An 18,679-nucleotide genomic window follows, 5' to 3' on the forward strand; every position below is an offset into this window, starting at 1 on the left:
CTTTATTTAACCAGGTAGGCTAGTTGAGAACAAGTTCTCATTTGCAACTGCGACCTGGCCAAGATAAAGCATAGCAATTCGACACATACAACAACACAGAGTTACACATGGAATAAACAAAACATACAGTCAATAATACAGTAGAACAAAAGAAAACAAAAAGTCTATATACAGTGAGTGCAAATGAGGTAAGTTAAGGAAATAAATAGGCCATGGTGGCGAAGTAATTACAATATAGCAATTAAACACTGGAATGGTAGATCGGCAGAAGATGAATGTGCAAGTAGAGATACTTGGGTGCAAAGGAGCAAGATAAATAAATAAATACAGTATGGGGATGAGGTAGGTAGATAGATGGGCTGTTTACAGATGGGCTATGTACAGGTGCAGTGATCTGTGAGCTGCTCTGACAGATGGAGCTTAAAGCTATTGAGGGAGATGTGAGTCTCCAGCTTCAGAGATTTTTGCAGTTCGTTCCAGTCATGGGCAGCAGAGAACTGGAAGGAAAGACGGCCAAAACTCACCTGTGAGATATACCTGCTGGAGCGCGTGCTACGAGTGGGTGCTGCTATGGTGACCAGTGAGCTGAGATAACACAGGGTTTTACCTAGCAGAGACTTGTAGATAACCTGTAGCCAGTGGGTTTGGCGAGGGGTATGAAGCGAGGGCCAACCAACGAGAGCGTACAGGTCGCAATGGTGGGTAGTGTATTGGGCTTTGGTGACAAAACGGATGGCACTGTGATAGACTGCATCCAGTTTGTTGAGTAGAGTGTTGGAGGCTATTTTATAGATGACATCACCGAAGTCGAGGATCGGAAGGATGGTCAGTTTTACGAGGGTATGTTTGGCAGCATGAGTGAAGGATGCTTTGTTGCGATACAGGAAGCCGATTCTAGATTTAATTTAATTTGGATTGGAGATGCTTAATGTGAGTCTGGAAGGAGAGTTTACAGTCTAACCAGACACCCAGGTATTTGTAGTTGTCTACGTATTCTAAGTCAGAGCCGTCCAGAGTAGTGATGCTGGACGGGGGAGCAGGTGTGGACAGTGATCGATTGAATAGCATGCATTTAGTTTTACTTGAGTTTAAGAGCAGTTGGAGGCCACGGAAGGAGAGTTGTATGGCATTGAAGCTCGTCTGGAGGTTAGTTAACCTTTATGGGATAGGGGGCAGCATTTTCACTTTTGGATGAATAGCGTGCCCAGAGTTAACTGCCCCCTACTCTGTCCCAGATGCTAATATATGCATTTTATCATTCCAGTGCTTCTCTCGTTCCAGTGCTTCTCTGAAGACAAAGGAATTATCCGGTTGGAACATTATTGATGTTTTATGTTAAAAACATCCTAACGATTGATTCCATACATTGTTTGACATGTTTCTAAAGGACTGTAACGGAACTTTTCGAGTTTTTGTTACAGTTGAAATGCTCGCGTCTCATGAAGATGGATTACTGGGCTGAACATGCTAACAACAAGTGGCTATTTGGACATTTTTATTTTACCTTTATTTAACTAGGCAAGTCAGTTAAGAACAAATTCTTATTTTCAATGACGGCCTAGGAACAGTGAGTTAACTGCCTGTTCAGGCAGTTCGGGACATGAACTTGCAACCTTTCGGTTACTAGTCCAACCACTAGGCTACCCTGCCCCCGGAACTTTATGGAACAAATCAGTCATTTATTGTCCAACTGGGATTCCTGGGAGTGCCTTCTGATGAAGATCATCAAAGGTAAGTGAATATTTATGGTGTTGTTTCTAACTTTGTTGATTCCAAAATGGCAGATATTTCTTTGGCTGTTTTGGGTTCTGAGCACCGTTCTCAGATTATGCTTTTTCCGTAAAGTAAAAAAAAAATCTGACACAGCGGTTGCATTAACGAGAAGTATATCTTTAATTCTGTGAGTAACACTAGTATCTTTTATCAATGTTTATTATTAGAATTTCTGCAAAATCACCGGATGTTCTGGAATCAAAACATTACTGAACGTAAGGCGCCAATGTAAACTGAGATTTTTGGATATAAATATGCACATTATCGAACAAAACATACATGTATTGTGTAACATGATGTCCTATGAGTGTCATCTGATGAATATCATCAAAGGTTAGTGATTCATTTTATCTAAATTTCTGCTTTTTGTGGAAAAATGGCTGGAAAAATGGCTGTGTGTTTTTTTGACTTGGCGGTGATCTAACATATATATGTTGTGCTTTAGCTGTAAAGCATTTTTGAAATCGGACACGATGGGTAGATTAACAAGATGTCTATCTTTCATTTGCTGTATTGGACTTGTTAATGTGAAAGTTACATATTTCAAAAAAATATTTTTGAATTTTGCGCACTGCCTTTTCAGCGGAACCAATGCGCTAGAAAGGTTAACACAGTGTCCAAAGAGAGCCAGAAGTATACAGAATGGTTTCGTCTGCGTAGAGGTGGATCAGAGAATCACCAGCAGCAAGAGCAACATCATTGAGGTATACAGAAAAGAGAGTCGTCCCGAGAATTGAACCCTGTGGCACACCCATAGAGACTGCCAGAGGTTCGGACAACAGGCCCTCCGATTTGACACACTGAACTCTATCAGAGAAGTAGTTGGTAAACCAGGCGAGGCAATCATTTGAGAAACCAAGGCTGTCGAGTCTGCCAATAAGAATGTTGTGATTGACAGAGTCGAAAGCCTTGGCCAGGTTGATGAATAATGCTGCACAGTAATGTCTCTTATCGATGGTGGTTATGATGTCATTTAGGACCTTGAGCATGGCTGAGGTGCACCCATGACCAGCTCTGAAACCAGATTGCATAGCGGAGAAGGTACGGTGGGATTCGAAATGGTCAGTAATCTGTTTGTTAACTAGGCTTTCGAAGACCTTAGAAAGATAGGATTTTTATTTTACCTTTATTTAACCAGGCAAGTCAGTAAAGAACAAATTCTTATTTTCAATGACAGCCTAGGAACAGTGGGTTAACTGCCTGGGCAGAATGACAGATTTGTACATTGTCAGCTCGGGGGTTTGAACTTGCAACCTTCCAGTTACTAATCCAACGCTCAAACCACTAGGCTACCCTGCCGGCCCTATAGGTCCATATAGGTCTGTAGCAGTTTGAGTCTAGAGTGTCACCACCTTTGAAGAGGGGGATGACCGCGGCAGCTTTCCAATCTTTGGGAATAATGGCAGTCGAAAAGCTTAGGTCCAAAATAAGCCCATAGAAAGAAATTTGGCTTTTTTTGGACAGATTTTGGCGAGAGTGAAACTTTTTGCTTAGACTCTTACTCTCTGGCCGAACTAACAGTGAACAATGGCAACTTGGCAACAGAGAGACCACTGTTGTGCAACATACCGTACGCAGAAGGGAATGCAACTGTTGTGTAGATCCATCTCCATAATGACTCTTAAATTCAGTCGTCCGCCCCCCCCCCCCCCCCCCCCCGAAACACACTTTTAAGTTTATTCTCGTCATTGCTAGCTACAGTCTCATCTTCATACGGAATGTTGGACGCCTAGGTTATGATGAAAAAGGAGGATGAGGATGAGGATGGAAGGCTAGTAGGCCTACTGTTGCACTTCTCACTTTTAAGTCAGCAGCACTAGGCTTCAGTGACCCCCCCCAAACACACACACCCACACACACACGCTGCGAAAGAGGAAGGTGGTGTAGTATTCAAAGCAAATGCAACTGATAGAGGAGCCGGGCCTGACCCGGGCCTGTTCACCGGACGTGCAACCTGTCCCAGACTTGCTGTTTTCAACTCTCTAGAGACAACAGGAGCGGTAGAGATACTCTGAATGATTGGCTATGAAAAGCCAACTGACATTTACTCCTGAAGTGCTGACCTGTTGCACCCTCGACAACCACTGTGATTATTATTATTTGACCCTGCTGTTCATCTATGGACATTTGAACATCTTATCCATGTTCTGTCATACTCTCCACCCGGCACAGCCAGAAGAGGACTGGCCACCCCTCATAGCCTGGTTCCTCTCTATGTTTCTTCCTAGGTTCTAGTCTTTCTAAGGAGTTTTTCCTTGCCATCGTGCTTCTACACCTGCATTGCTTGCTGTTTGGGGTTTTAGACTGGGTATCTGTACAGCACTTTGAGATATCAGCTGATGTAAGAAGGGCTTTATAAATACATTTGATTTGGATATAATGACGAGATACCTATGTCGTCACCCTAACAATGGGATTCGTTGTCCACAGAGCACAACGGCAGGCTGTCAAGCTCCTGCCTATTTTTCTCTTGATTGGTGAATACAGCTAGTCATTATTTGTATTTTTTTGTCTCATTTTTTTGTCTCATTTTTATCATTTTAGATCAGCTTCATTATTGCAGATAGATTGTAGGTTCTATTAATTGAATTGTTTTCATAATATACCTGTTTCCCCCTACCCTACCACCCCTACCCTGATTGGAGTAAACAAACGGACAACAATAATTCTACTGCTGCTCTCAACTATTTCACTCACATCTATGGTACCTGTAGTTAAATAATTATACATACAGTATATTCTCAATTTCTTCTTTCTACAAGTGCTGGATTGTCACCTACGGCACCAATCCACCATTAATTCTGATCTTTACTCCAACCTTCCAATGTCCAGATTAACCCATCTTTCCCAGTTTAATGTCATTTTGCTCTCTCCTTTGCAGTACATTTCTCCATTTTACTGTGATGTCTTGAGGGTCCTGAACCTCCCTATTTGTAACATTTCTGCTGAAATTGCCCTTAAAATAAATGCTTTACCCAAGAGTATAAGGATATTTCCAATTGACTGATCATGGTTTTTAAGATCCCCTAACAATACAGTTTGCAGGTCCATCTGAACCCTCATATTATGACATAACCATTCCTGGACCTGACTCCAAAAGAGCCACCGATGGACAGTACCAGAAAAATCAGTGGAGCCTGCTGAGGGGAGGACGGCTCATAATAATGGCTGGAACGGAGCAAATGGATTGCAAACAATGTGTTTGTTGTTTTTAATACCGTTCCACATATTCCGCTCCAGCCATTACCACGAGCCTGTCCTCCCCAATTAAAGTGTCAGCAACCACCTGTGCAGAAAATATGTTCTATTGATTATGTTTCCTTGTGGCAGAGTCTGCAGAAGGCCGACTGTTCAACGCCCCATACATTGAGCTATCTTTCGTAGCAAATGTTTTATATAATAGCTTAAATTTCATCTTATTATTTTGATACTTTTTGAATTTTCAATGAAAGGGGTTGACATCAACCGCCTAGTATTCAATGAGAGAGACGCTATGCTGCAAGGCTCTTGTCATGAATATGCATGGCCATCTCGAGACAACTCCGCAATAAAGGTTTTTTTTCTCACAGTTACCGGGATGTCACGTGTCCTACTTATATCAGTACACTTCTAAGCATTGCGAAACTTATATTAGGTCAAATAAACCTCCCGTAGCAAATAAGCCATAAAAAAAATTGCTGACAAAATTCGACACTCTCATTGAAACTAAGCTACTCGCTTGGTGAGTTATTTTTCCTTTGTGTTTACAGCAACACATTCTGAAGTGATGTGAATGAAAACGTATTGGTGGGACCAAAAGCATTGGGACATATTCACTTATATGTGTATTAAAGTAGTAAAAAGTTAAGTATTTGGTCCGATATTCATACAGTAGCACACAATGACTACGTCAAGCTTGTGACTTGCATTTGCAGTTTGTTTTGGTTGTGCTTCAGATTATTTTGTGCCCAATAGAAATGAATGGTGAATAATGTATTGTGTCATATTGGAGTCACATGTTTCTAAACACTTCTACATTAATGTGGATGCTATCATGGATGCTATCATGATCCTGAATGAATCGTGAATAATGATGAGTGAGAGAGTGAGACGCACAAGTATCATAATCCCAAAAGGTTAGCATTTTTTGAGAGGGTGGGGGGGGGGGTATGATATCTTTGCGTCTGTAACTTTTTTATTTGATCAAAAAGGCAGTCAAGCATCGATCATCATGTCATCAGAATAAGACCCTCGATATTATCAATATTGTCAATTACATACTGTTATACAATATATACAGTGCCTTGCGAAAGTATTCGGCCCCCTTGAACTTTGCGACCTTTTGCCACATTTCAGGCTTCAAACATAAAGATTTAAAACTGTATTTTTTTTGTGAAGAATCATCAACAAGTGGGACACAATCATGAAGTGGAACGACATTTATTGGATATTTCAAACTTTTTTAACAAATCAAAAACTGAAAAATTGGCCGTGCAAAATTATTCAGCCCCTTTAAGTTAATACTTTGTAGCGCCACCTTTTGCTGCGATTACAGCTGTAAGTTGCTTGGGGTATGTCTCTATCAGTTTTGCACATCGAGAGACTGACATTTTTTCCCATTCCTCCTTGCAAAACAGCTCGAGCTCAGTGAGGTTGGATGGAGAGCATTTGTGAACAGCAGTTTTCAGTTCCACAGATTCTCGATTGGATTCAGGTCTGGACTTTGACTTGGCCATTCTAACACCTGGATATGTTTATTTTTGAACCATTCCATTGTAGATTTTGCTTTATGTTTTGGATCATTGTCTTGTTGGAAGACAAATCTCCGTCCCAGTCTCAGGTCTTTTGCAGACTCCATCAGGTTTTCTTCCAGAATGGTCCTGTATTTGGCTCCATCCATCTTCCCATCAATTTTAACCATCTTCCCTGTCCCTGCTGAAGAAAAGCAGGCCCAAACCATGATGCTGCCACCACCATGTTTGACAGTGGGGATGTTGTGTTCAGGGTGATGAGCTGTGTTGCTTTTACGCCAAACATAACGTTTTGCATTGTTGCCAAAAAGTTCAATTTTGGTTTCATCTGACCAGAGCACCTTCTTCCACATGTTTTGTGTGTCTCCCAGGTGGCTTGTGGCAAACTTTAAACAACACTTTTTATGGATATCTTTAAGAAATGGCTTTCTTCTTGCCACTCTTCCATAAAGGCCAGATTTGTGCAATATACGACTGATTGTTGTCCTATGGACAGAGTCTCCCACCTCAGCTGTAGATCTCTGCAGTTCATCCAGAGTGATCATGGGCCTCTTGGCTGCATCTCTGATCAGTCTTCTCCTTGTATGAGCTGAAAGTTTAGAGGGACGGCCAGGTCTTGGTAGATTTGCAGTGGTCTGATACTCCTTCCATTTCAATATTATCGCTTGCACAGTGCTCCTTGGGATGTTTAAAGCTTGGGAAATCTTTTTGTATCCAAATCCGGCTTTAAACTTCTTCACAACAATATCTCGGACCTGCCTGGTGTGTTCCTTGTTCTTCATGATGCTCTCTGCGCTTTTAACGGACCTCTGAGACTATCACAGTGCAGGTGCATTTATACGGAGACTTGATTACACACAGGTGGATTGTATTTATCATCATTAGTCATTTAGGTCAACATTGGATCATTCAGAGATCCTCACTGAACTTCTGGAGAGAGTTTGCTGCACTGAAAGTAAAGGGGCTGAATAATTTTGCACGCCCAATTTTTCAGTTTTTGATTTGTTAAAAAAGTTTGAAATATCCAATAAATGTCGTTCCACTTCATGATTGTGTCCCACTTGTTGTTGATTCTTCACAAAAAAATACAGTTTTATATCTTTATGTTTGAAGCCTGAAATGTGGCAAAAGGTCGCAAAGTTCAAGGGGGCCGAATACTTTCGCAAGGCACTGTATATATTCTATACATAGTTATTTTATTTGCATGATTCTTGTTCATTTACTGGTGCTATTGTTCAATAAATGCAATTTCGAAACATTAAATTTAGGAAAAGTCTGACTGTATTTTTGTTGTATTGCACAAACAAATTGCACTGTACAGGAAAAACAATTGATTGTGTGTCCATAAAACTAGGGTCCAGTCTACTCACTAGAGTCCCTAGAATACAAAACAGGTGAGTTCAATCAAAAAGCTAGGTCATAGCAAGTGTCGCTGGACTTTTACTGTAGTGAAATAGGTTGCACCTGGACACTATATGGTACAAATATAGCACTGTAGAGTGAAAACCTTACTACCCGTCTCGGCTAAAGTGGGGTGGGAAATACTCAGTAGGGTTACTACTAACCAAATTTAATTCGTTTTTGAGGGGGACTGTTTCTTACATATCCAGCAACACTTCATTCTACACCCCCCCCCTCCCCCCCTGTAGACCCCAATGCAATAAGTTATACACTGTACATAAGATGCATATTGGAATGTAGAGAGAACAACATACTAGCTGACTCTGCTAAAGTGAGGTGGGAAATACTCAGTAGGGTTTCTACAAACCAAATATGTGCAGTTTTGGAGGGGGACTGTGTTGCACAGCATGCTGCTGGCTTTTCACTCCACCCCCTCCATAGCCCCCAAAACACACTGCCCTTTACCACAGCTAAGGACCCTGGGACTAAACACTTCCCTCTGCAACTGGATCCTGGACTTCCTGAAGGGCCACCCCCAGGTGGTAAGCGTAGACAACAACATGGCTGTCAAGCTGATCCTCAACACTGGGGCCCCTCAGGGGTGTGTACTTAGTCCCCTCCTGTACTCCAAGTTCACTCACGACTGCGTGGCCAAACACAACTCCAACACCTTCATTAAGTTTGATGACGACACAACAGTGGTAAGGCCTGATCACCAACAATGATGAGACAGCCTATAGAGTGGAGTTCAGAGAACTGGCAGTGTGGTGCCAGGACAACAACCACTCCCTCAATGTGAGCAAGACAAAGGAGCTGATTCGGGACTACAGGAAAAGGCGGGCCGAACAAGCCCCCATTAACATCGACGGGGCTGTAGTGGAGTAGGTTGAGAGTTCCTTGGTGTCCACATCACCAACAAACTATCATGGTCCAAACACACCAAAACAGTCGTGAAGAGGGCAAGACAAAACCTTTTCCCCCTCAGGAGACTGAAAATATTTGGCATGGGTCCCCAGTGTCAAGAAGCAGTGCGGCTTGGTTGGGTTATGTTTTGATGGACGCATGGCTCTCGACCTCTCGACGGGAGTTGCAGCGATGAGACAAGACTGTAACTACTACCAATTGGATACCACAAAATTGGGGAGAAAAAAGGGGTAAAATAATAAATACATATTTTATTAACTCTTCTTGAACTGCACTGTTGGTTAAGGGCTTGTAAGTAAGCATTTCACAGTAAGGTCTACACTTGTTGTTTTCGGCGCATGTGACAAATAAAGTTTGATTTGATTTGCATGGGATACATATTGGCTTGTAGAGAGAAAGCTATTCTACCTGTCTCCGCTAAAGTTAGGTGGGAAATACTCAGTAGGGTCTCTACTAACCAAATATGATTTGTTTTAGAGGGACACTGTGTTGCACGGCCTGCTGCTGGCTTTTCACTTCACCCTCGACATTGTCCCCACTGCAATACATTACACTGTAATAGACTGTACAAATATACAGTGCATTCGGAAAGTATTCAGAGCCGTTCCCTTTTTCCACATTTTGTTACGTTACAGCCTTGTTATAAAATGGATTAAGTGGTTATTCCTCATCAATCTACACACAGTACCGCCCCAACAGGTCCACAGACGACGCAATCGCCATCACACTGCACACTGCCATATCCCATCTGGACAAAAAGAATACCTATGTAAGAATGCTGTTCATTGACTACAGCTCAGCATTCAACACCATAGTAACTTTCAAGCTCATCATCAAGCTGGAGACCCTGGGTCTCAACCCCGCCCTGTGCAACTGGGTCCTGGACTTCCTGACGGGCCGCCCCCAAGGGGTGAAGGTAGGAAACAACATCTCCACTTCGCTGACCCTCAACGCTGGGGCCCCACAAGGGTGCATGGGTTGATTTTGTCCTCCCACACCAGACGCGATCAGGACAAGCAGGTTAAAATATCAAAACATACTCTGGACCAACTATATTAATTTGGGGACAGGTCAAAAAGCATTAAACAATTATGGCAATTTAGCTAGCTAGCTAATTTGTCCTGGGATATAAACATTGGATTGTTATTGTTATGAAATGCACAACGTAACGCCTGCTTCCAACTCACACTCCCAAACACGTAGATCCCCTGAACGCAGCTCACTTTCCAGCTCACTCCCCAGATCCCAATCACCTTAATTCCAATCACCTGTATGTCATCATCCCACACTATTTAGTTAGGTTCAGTGCACCCCTTCTCTGTGAGGTATTGTTTGTTTTGTGACACACTTCTCTTCGGAGCCCTGTTTTCCCCGTAATCTACTCCCATGTTTGATAGTTGTTGCCTGCCTCACTAACGACGCCTTTTGCCTATTCCCTGTCTGTACTTCAGCGGATTTCCTGTTATCAACCTATTGCCTGATCTCCGGGACTACGTTACTAGCCTTTTCCCTGCCTGTACTGTTGTACTTCTGCCTGACTCTGGACCCAGCAACCTGCCTCCTCCTGTGGTCCTTACAATAAACACCTGCTGCGCCCTGCACTTAAAATCAGTTCTCTGTCTCCCATTGTGTTCATTACAGAACACCTCACCAAAAACGACAGATGGATTCAGAGGAAGAGCACCTACGTCTAGCCCGACAGGAGGAACGAATCGATGAACTCTGCGACCCCCTTCGCCATTCCATTGCTGCTTCACCGACATCAGGTGCCACAGCATCTCCCCCCATATCCATGCCTAATAAATACGACGGCTCCCCAGGGAAATGTCAAGGATTTCTCATGCAGTGTAACCTGTACATAGACCATCACCCCGATGACTTCAACTCTGACAAACACAGGGTGGACTTCGTCATCTCCCTACTCACAGGCAAAGCTCTGGATTGGGTCACAGCCCTGTGGGCCGCTCAAAGTTCTGATCTGTCCTCTGAATCGCGTTTCCACGCCCTCTTCAAGGAGGTGTTCGACCATTCAGTTTCAGGTCATCACACCGGGGACCTGTTATTTGAGCTGCGACAGGGCCCTCGCTCCACCACTGAGTATGCCCTTGAGTTCCGCACCATGGCTGCCGGGTAGTGGATGGAGTGAACCAGCTCTCCTTACAGTCTACCGGAGGGGTCTTAAAACGGTTCTGTCTGTAACTCCCGATTTAAGAGACCTAAACCAATACATCCGGATGTCCATATCCATTGGCAACCTACTGGTGGACAGCAGACCTACACAGTCGCCCATAGCCTGCAAGTTTTCCACGGCCTTCTCTCGTCCACCACGGTCCAATAGCCCTGAACCCATGCAACTCGGCAGCCCACCTCTCACGCCTGCCGAGAGACATCAGAAGTTACATGAAAATATGTGCTTCTATTGTGGAGAGAGTAACCACCTACTCAATAGCTGTCCAATAGCTGTCTGACCACAACCCCTCCACTTCCGCCTGGGTAAAGCGGTGATAGAAGTTGGCGTACCCCAGGTAACATGGCAGCTGCACCCTGGAAGTAGGCTGGGGCCAATCCACCACTGCAGACAACGAAGTAACAACAGTTTATTAAATTGAACAGTGGCAGGCAAAAGGCAGGTCAAGTGCAGGCAGAGGTCAGTAATCCAGATAGGTGGGGCAAAGGTACAGGACGGCAGGCAGGCTCAGGGCAGGCAGAGGTCAGTAATCCAGATAGGTGGGGCAAAGGTACAGGACGGCAGGCAGGCTCAGGGCAGGCAAAGGTCAGTAAACCAGAAAGGTGGGGCAAAGGACAGCAGAATGGTCAACACCGGGAAAACTAGCCTAAATAATGTGCTTAACAAATTGCATAAAAAGTTGCATGGACTCATTCTGTGTTCAATAGTAGTAGTTAACATGATTTTTGAATGACTACCCCATCTCTGTACCCTACACACATTGGACTGTAGAGAGAAAAATGTACCCGTCTCTGCTAAAGTACTCAATCAATAGTGCATTTCAAGCACAGATTCAACCACATAGACCAGGGAGGTTTTTCAATGCCTCACAAAGAAGGGCACTGATTGGTAGATGTGAAAAAAAATAAGAAAAGCAGACGCTGAATATACTGTACCTTTGAGCATGGTGAAGTTATTAATTACACTTTGAATGGTGTATCAATACACCCAGTCACTACAAAGATACAGGCGTCCTTCCTAACTCAGTTGCAGTAGAGGAAGGAAACTGCTCAGGGATTTCACCATGAGGCCAATGGTGGTTGGCCGCTAGAATTTAAAAGGTTGTGATGTGAGAAAGCTGAGGATGGATCAACAACATTTTAGTTACTCTACAATACTAACCTAAATGACAGAGTGAAAAGAAGGAAGCCTGTACAGAATAAAAAATGTCAAAACATCTATCATGTTTGGAACAAGGCACTTAAGTAATACTGCAAGGAATGTGGAAAGGAAATTAACTTTTTCTCCTGAATATAAAGCGTTATGTTTGGGGCAAATCCAACACAACACATCACTGAGTACCACACTTCATATTTTCAAGCATGGTGGTGGCTGCATCATGTTTTGGGTATGCTTGTCATTGGCTAGGGAGTTTTTGGGGGGATAAAAAGAAACGGAATACACCTATAAGCACAGGCAAAGTCCTAGAGGAAAACCTGGTTCAGTCTGCTTTCCAAGAGACACTAAGAGATAAATTCACCTTTCAGCAGGGCAACAACCTAAAACACAAGGCCAAATATACACTGGAGTTGCTTACATTGAATGTTCCTGGATGGCCCAGTTAAAGTTTTGACCTAAATCGGTTTGAAAATATATGGCAAGACTTGAAAACGGCTGTCTAGCAATGATCAACAAGCAACTTGACAGAGCTTGAAGATTTTCTTTTAAATGGGGAAATATTGTACAATCCAGGTGTGCAAAGCTCTTAGAGACTTACCCAAAAAGACTCATCTGTAATCGCCGCCAAATGTGCTTCCACAAAGTATTGACTGAGGAGTGTGAATACTTATGTAAATGAGATATTTTCGTATTTTATTTTCAAAGAATGTACAAAAATGTATAAAAACATGTTTCCACTTTTTCATGATGGGTTATTGTGTGTAGATGGGTGAGAAAAAAATATTTAATCCATTTTGAATTCAGGCTGTAACACAACAAAACGTGAAATAAGTCAAGGGGTATGAATACTTTCAGAAGGCATTGTAGTGTCCAGGCACCCCATTTCAATTAAGCTGTTTGACCACTGTAAAAGGCCAGCAACACTCTGTATTTTTCAGAGCCCCATGAAATGACACCATACAAAGACTATACAGACCCTATTGAGTACTCTCCAGCCAACTTTTACATTGGCACAAATACTAGTTTTTTCTCTATAAGACAATATGTAATACATACACAGTAGTGGAGGCTGCTGAGGGGAGGACGGCTCATAATAATGTCTAGAACGTTCCAGTTTATATTATGAGCAGTCCTGCCTTCAGCAGCCTCCACTGATATACAGTGATTTGACCTCCAAACATGTTTTAAAACCCAGATTGTATGTCACCTAAATATGAACACATATGAATCATTGTTAATGTTTAGACATGCATTTTTCATACATCATTAATAAATACAGGTTAATGACACTTTTCTACTTTTATTTTGACAATTTCTGACGTTCCGTGACCCGGAAGTACTTATTTAATGTTGTTGACGGGTCAACGTTGAAAAGTCTCTGCAAGATTGTGCAGTTTCTCAAATAAACTAACGTTTCTAGTGATTAGAAACAAAGGGAGAACGTAAGTAGAACATTCTGGTACCTCAGTATTCGATATGTCAATGCAATTAGATGGAGGTTTACAAGTATTTGTGTGAGACATTTTTTAAAATCGTTTGCAGTGGCTAGCGAACGTTAGCTAATATTGATTTGGGTAACACCAACAACCTAGATAAGTAGCTAATGACTATCTGAAATGTGCCTTATCAGAGAACTACACCCATGTTGGTGGCCTAGCCAGTTGCTCTGCATTCCTCGTGCTTGTCTGTTAGCTAACTAACGCGAATTACGTGCTGTAACGTTAGGTCACTCTCACTGTCGTGCATATATATAGCATTCTGTTGGTGGCATTTAAAAACTCTTAAGTGTTGAACCAGGTATAGTTTTTTTGTACCCGTTCATAAACCATGTACCAATTCCATTGCACATCTTAAATCTCTTCCCATTTATTTTGCAACGTTTATGGCGCAGCTGTCAACATTGTTGTCCTCAAATTAAACTTGTGTATATATATATATATATATATATATATGAGGAGGCCAAGATGGCGGCTTGAACAAACGCTCTTTTTTACTGAGCTCCGCAACAAAATTCAGAAAGATTGTGGAAAAACAAGTTTACAGTCATCACTATTACTGTTTTTATTTGTTCAAGATATAATTACTTTCCTGTGACTGGAATTAGAATTTGATAATTTATTTCGGCATGACCATTCGAAGTCGTGACAAAAATAGAAAGGAAGAAGCTAGCCGTTCTATTGCTAATCAACAAGTTTGAAACGTGCTTATAGACAACTGCCATAACTAAGCTTGCCCTATGGATAATATCATACTTTCGAATGCTGTTGAAGATGACGAATTCCTCCCCTTTACCGGTTACTCCGTGCAAACCTCCACCCTCCAAAAACCCCAACATGAACTCTGACATCGTGGCTACCCTCTCCTTACTCATCAACTCCAGGTCTGACGCCGTTGAGAAAATGGTAGGCACGACCACCATGGTTATCAAAGGCTTGATAACGACTGGAGTTTGTATGTGGTGAAATCAAGGATGTGGAAAAAATAATAACAATGTCTACCATAGACGTCTCACTGATCTGGAACAATACACAAGAAGATGGAACCTCGGCAAGAAGCAACAGCAAAACAATTCAAGACCAAGGGGTATCATCATCCTCTTCACTGCCAGATTATACAAGGATGCTGTCTGGAAAGCTGCTAGGAAGAACGCCTTCCTTCAGAGCCATGGTATGCGTTTCGCTGAGCATCTCAGCCCAGAGGACATAGAAAGAAGGAACAAGTTGTGGCCAAAGATCAAGAAAGTACGAAATGAGGCTTACTTCGGAGGACGATGCTTCGTCAACGGTTCAGAAATCCATACTCCTCCCTAAAATCTCACCAGAAGGAACAGATTGATGGTTTCGGCCATGGTATTCTCATTTTCCTTGATTTGTTTACCTAACAAGCATCAGGTGACAATTTTTCGGAATACTCAGGTACTTCAAGTTATTAGTTTGGTCTTGTATGACGAGAAGGCCTATTTTGTTTACAAACTTACGAAGAAGACTGAAAGTTGTATTTATTTTTTATGTATACAGTAACTAAGATACGGTTTTTAAAGAGCAAACAGGTCTACTCTAACTTTACACGGTTGTTCTATTTAGTTATTAATACTTATTTCCAAGTGAAAAGGGTCTTAGAAACATGTATGTAAAACATTTTTTATTCAATTTTTTTATGATCAGTTTTCATATGCACTTAAAGTAGTAGGTACCCTTTTAATTGAAATTATTATTTTGTATTTTCTCAGAATAGTTCCTGATTCCACTAAAGAGGGTTTTTAGTCTCTTACTACAAAGAACCCTTGGTTTGGTCTTGAACATAATTTTCAGTTGAGTTGAATTTCAAAAGCCGGACAACATCTTAGCTCAGAGTTTATGGAATAAGCTATTTTCACTTAGTTGACTTAAATGGTGAAGATCTCGGTTCCTTATCTCTTACGTTCACTGCTCCTACGTTTTTGACGACTCCTACTACAGTTTATACTTTATATAATCTTTGTTTTGTCTTTGTCTATAGTTTCTCTTAATGCTATGGTGTTACGAAACAATGCACAAGGCCTTATTTTTATTTGCTCAACAATTTCAAACAGATTTTTGCTTTTTTCAAGTGTCTCACTCCATTTTGGCTGATGCCAACTTCTGGAGGTCACAGTGGGGCAACGATATTTGGCTTTCCCATGGATCTGAACGCACTGCTGGTGTCATTACAATGAAAAATCCCTTTGGTAATATTCTACACTCAGAATGTGACCCCTTTGGTCACTTTATTTGTCTTGTGATCAATTACAATGACATTATGCTCATTATTGTAAACTTCTACGGGTACAACACCAAACATGAGAATGATGAGTTGCTTGAATCTATAGAGAAACATACTTCATTGGTTATCTAAATTTCTGAGTTTATTATTATTGATAGGAGGGGACTTTAACATTACTATAGATAATTCAACTGATAGATGGCCCCCAGGTAGGCCAACCAATCAGAATTTGGGTTTAATACTTTTTATGGAAAAGTTTGATCTTACTGATATATGGAGAGAGAGGTTTCCTGCTGACAGATCATTCACTTGGAGTAACAAAACAGGTTCCAGACAATCCAGAATAGATTTTTGGCTTATATCCAAATGTATTGATAGTGAGTGTGTTACTACAAGTATTTGTACTACTCCCCTCACAGACCATAGGGCCATTTACATTGATATCAAAATATTTCCCCCTGATACTAACCTTGGTAGGCCATCCTACTGGAAGCGAAATAGCTCATTATTAAATAATGATATAGTTAAGATTGAGGGTAATGATCTGCTTTCACTCTTTTGGGAAAGGGCTTGTGAAGAAAAATCTTATTGCAAGAACTGGGAGCTCTTTAAATTTGAAGTGTCCAAATACCTTAGAAAATATGGTAGTAATCTTGCTAAGACCAGAAGAGCTGAGGAGGAAAAGGTGATCATTAAGAGAACTTCCCTTTCTCAGAGGTCCCCAGCCGGCCTCTCGGGAGGAGAGGATGGAACTTATTGAGTTACAAAATAAACTGGATAATACAGTGGGGCAAAAAAGTATTTAGTCAGCCACCAATTGTGCAAGTCCTCCCACTTAAAAAGATGAGGCCTGTAATTTTCATCATAGGTACACTTCAACTATGACAGACAAAATGAGAAAAAAAATCCAGAAAATCACATTGTAGGATTTTTAATGAATTTTTAATGAATTGCACCAGGCTGGGAAGACTGAATCTGCAATAGGTAAGCAGCTTGGTTTGAAGAAATCAACTGTGGGAGCAATTATTAGGAAATGGAAGACATACAAGACCACTGATAATCTCCCTCGATCTGGGGCTCCACGCAAGATCTCACCCCGTGGGGTCAAAATGATCACAAGAACGGTGAGCAAAAATCCCAGAACCACACGGGGGGACCTAGTGAATGACCTGCAGAGAGCTGGGACCAAAGTAACAAAGCCTACCATCAGTAATACACTACGCCGCCAGGGACTCAAATCCTGCAGTGCCAGACGTGTCTCCCTGCTTAAGCCAGTACATGTCCAGGCCCGTCTGAAGTTTGCTGGAGAGCATTTGGATGATCCAGAAGAAGATTGGGAGAATGTCATATGGTCAGATGAAACCAAAATATAACTTTTTGGTTAACTCAACTCGTTGTGTTTGGAGGACAAAGAATGCTGAGTTGCATCCAAAGAACACCATACCTACTGTGAAGCATGGGGGTGGAAACATCATGCTTTGGGGCTGTTTTTCTGCAAAGGGACCAGGACAACTGATCCGTGTAAAGGAAAGAATGAATGGGGCCATGTATCGTGAGATTTTGAGTGAAATCCATCAGCAAGGGCATTGAAGATGAAATGTGGCTGGGTCTTTCAGCATGACAATGATCCCAAACACACCACCCGGGCAACGAAGGAGTGGCTTTGTAAGAAGCATTTCAAGGTCCCGGAGTGGCCTAGCCAGTCTCCAGATCTTAACCCCATAGAAAATCTTTGGAGGGAGTTGAAAGTCCGTGTTGCCCAGCAACAGCCCCAAAACATCACTGCTCTAGAGGAGATCTGCATGGAGGAATGGGCCAAAATACCAGCAACAGTGTGTGAAAACCTTGTGAAGACTTATAGAAAACGTTTGACCTCTGTCATTGCCAACAAAGTATTGAGAAACTTTTTGTTATTGACGAAATACTTATTTTCCACCATAATTTGCAAATGAATGAATTAAAAATCCTACAATGTGATTTTCTGGATTTTTTTTCTTCTCATTTTGTCTGTCATAGTTGAAGTGTACCTGTGATGATAAATTACAGGCCTCATCTTTTTAAGTGGGAGAACATGCACAATTGTTGGTTAAAAGCAGAAGGAGCCTTTTTATTAGATCTCGAAGAAATGGATTGAGGGAGAACAGAATTCATCCTATTTCTTTAGACTTCGGAAATTTCACTCTACAAATAACACTATCCATAAGTTACACATTGGTGTTATTACACATGACCAAAATTAATCGCTAAATACTGTAGCAATTTTTACAGAAAATTGTATAGCTCTACGTACTGTCAGGAATCCACAGATATGATTTTTGACTCTACTGAATAATGTTCACTCTATCAGTGATATAGAATCTAAACAGTGTGAACCCATCAAAGTTGAGGAGATTATAGTCTATCAAACATCTAAAGAACAATAAATCACCAGGTGTTGATGGAATTCATCAGAATTTTACAAATTTATTTTCTGAACAAGTAGCTCCCTTCCTATTTGATGTCTTTTTAGAGTATTAAAAACAATGTTCTCCCTCCTACAATGAGTCTGGTTAATAACACTGATACCTAAGCCTAAAAAAGTACTGCTCATCGATAACTGGCGTCCAATTTGTAGTCTTAATAATGACTACAAGCCTTACTACTTGCAAAAATAATTAAAGAAGTCCTGGATGCAATCATTGATGAAACACAGTCTGGCTTTATGAGGAACATACATATTTCTAACAATATCAGACTAGTATTAGACATACTTGACTACTCAGAC

At 41.6% G+C, this 18,679-nt stretch overlaps 1 protein-coding gene across 2 annotated transcripts in view; it reads left to right on the plus strand.

The window, feature by feature from the left end:
• Positions 1–13,507: 13,507 nt before the first annotated feature.
• LOC139368192 (ferritin, lower subunit) overlaps positions 13,508–18,679 on the plus strand; it is a 31,515-nt gene continuing 26,343 nt past the window's right edge. Inside the window, exon 1 of one of the 2 annotated variants that reach the window (XM_071106831.1) lies at positions 13,508–13,616. The gene's annotated coding sequence lies outside the window, so the exon portion shown is untranslated. The remainder of the gene's footprint in view (positions 13,617–18,679) is intronic. The other variant, XR_011626931.1, reaches the window with a different exon arrangement.

The sequence above is a fragment of the Oncorhynchus clarkii genome, chromosome 16 (genome assembly GCF_045791955.1).
Source record: "Oncorhynchus clarkii lewisi isolate Uvic-CL-2024 chromosome 16, UVic_Ocla_1.0, whole genome shotgun sequence".
Classification (NCBI taxonomy): Eukaryota; Metazoa; Chordata; class Actinopteri; order Salmoniformes; family Salmonidae; genus Oncorhynchus; species Oncorhynchus clarkii.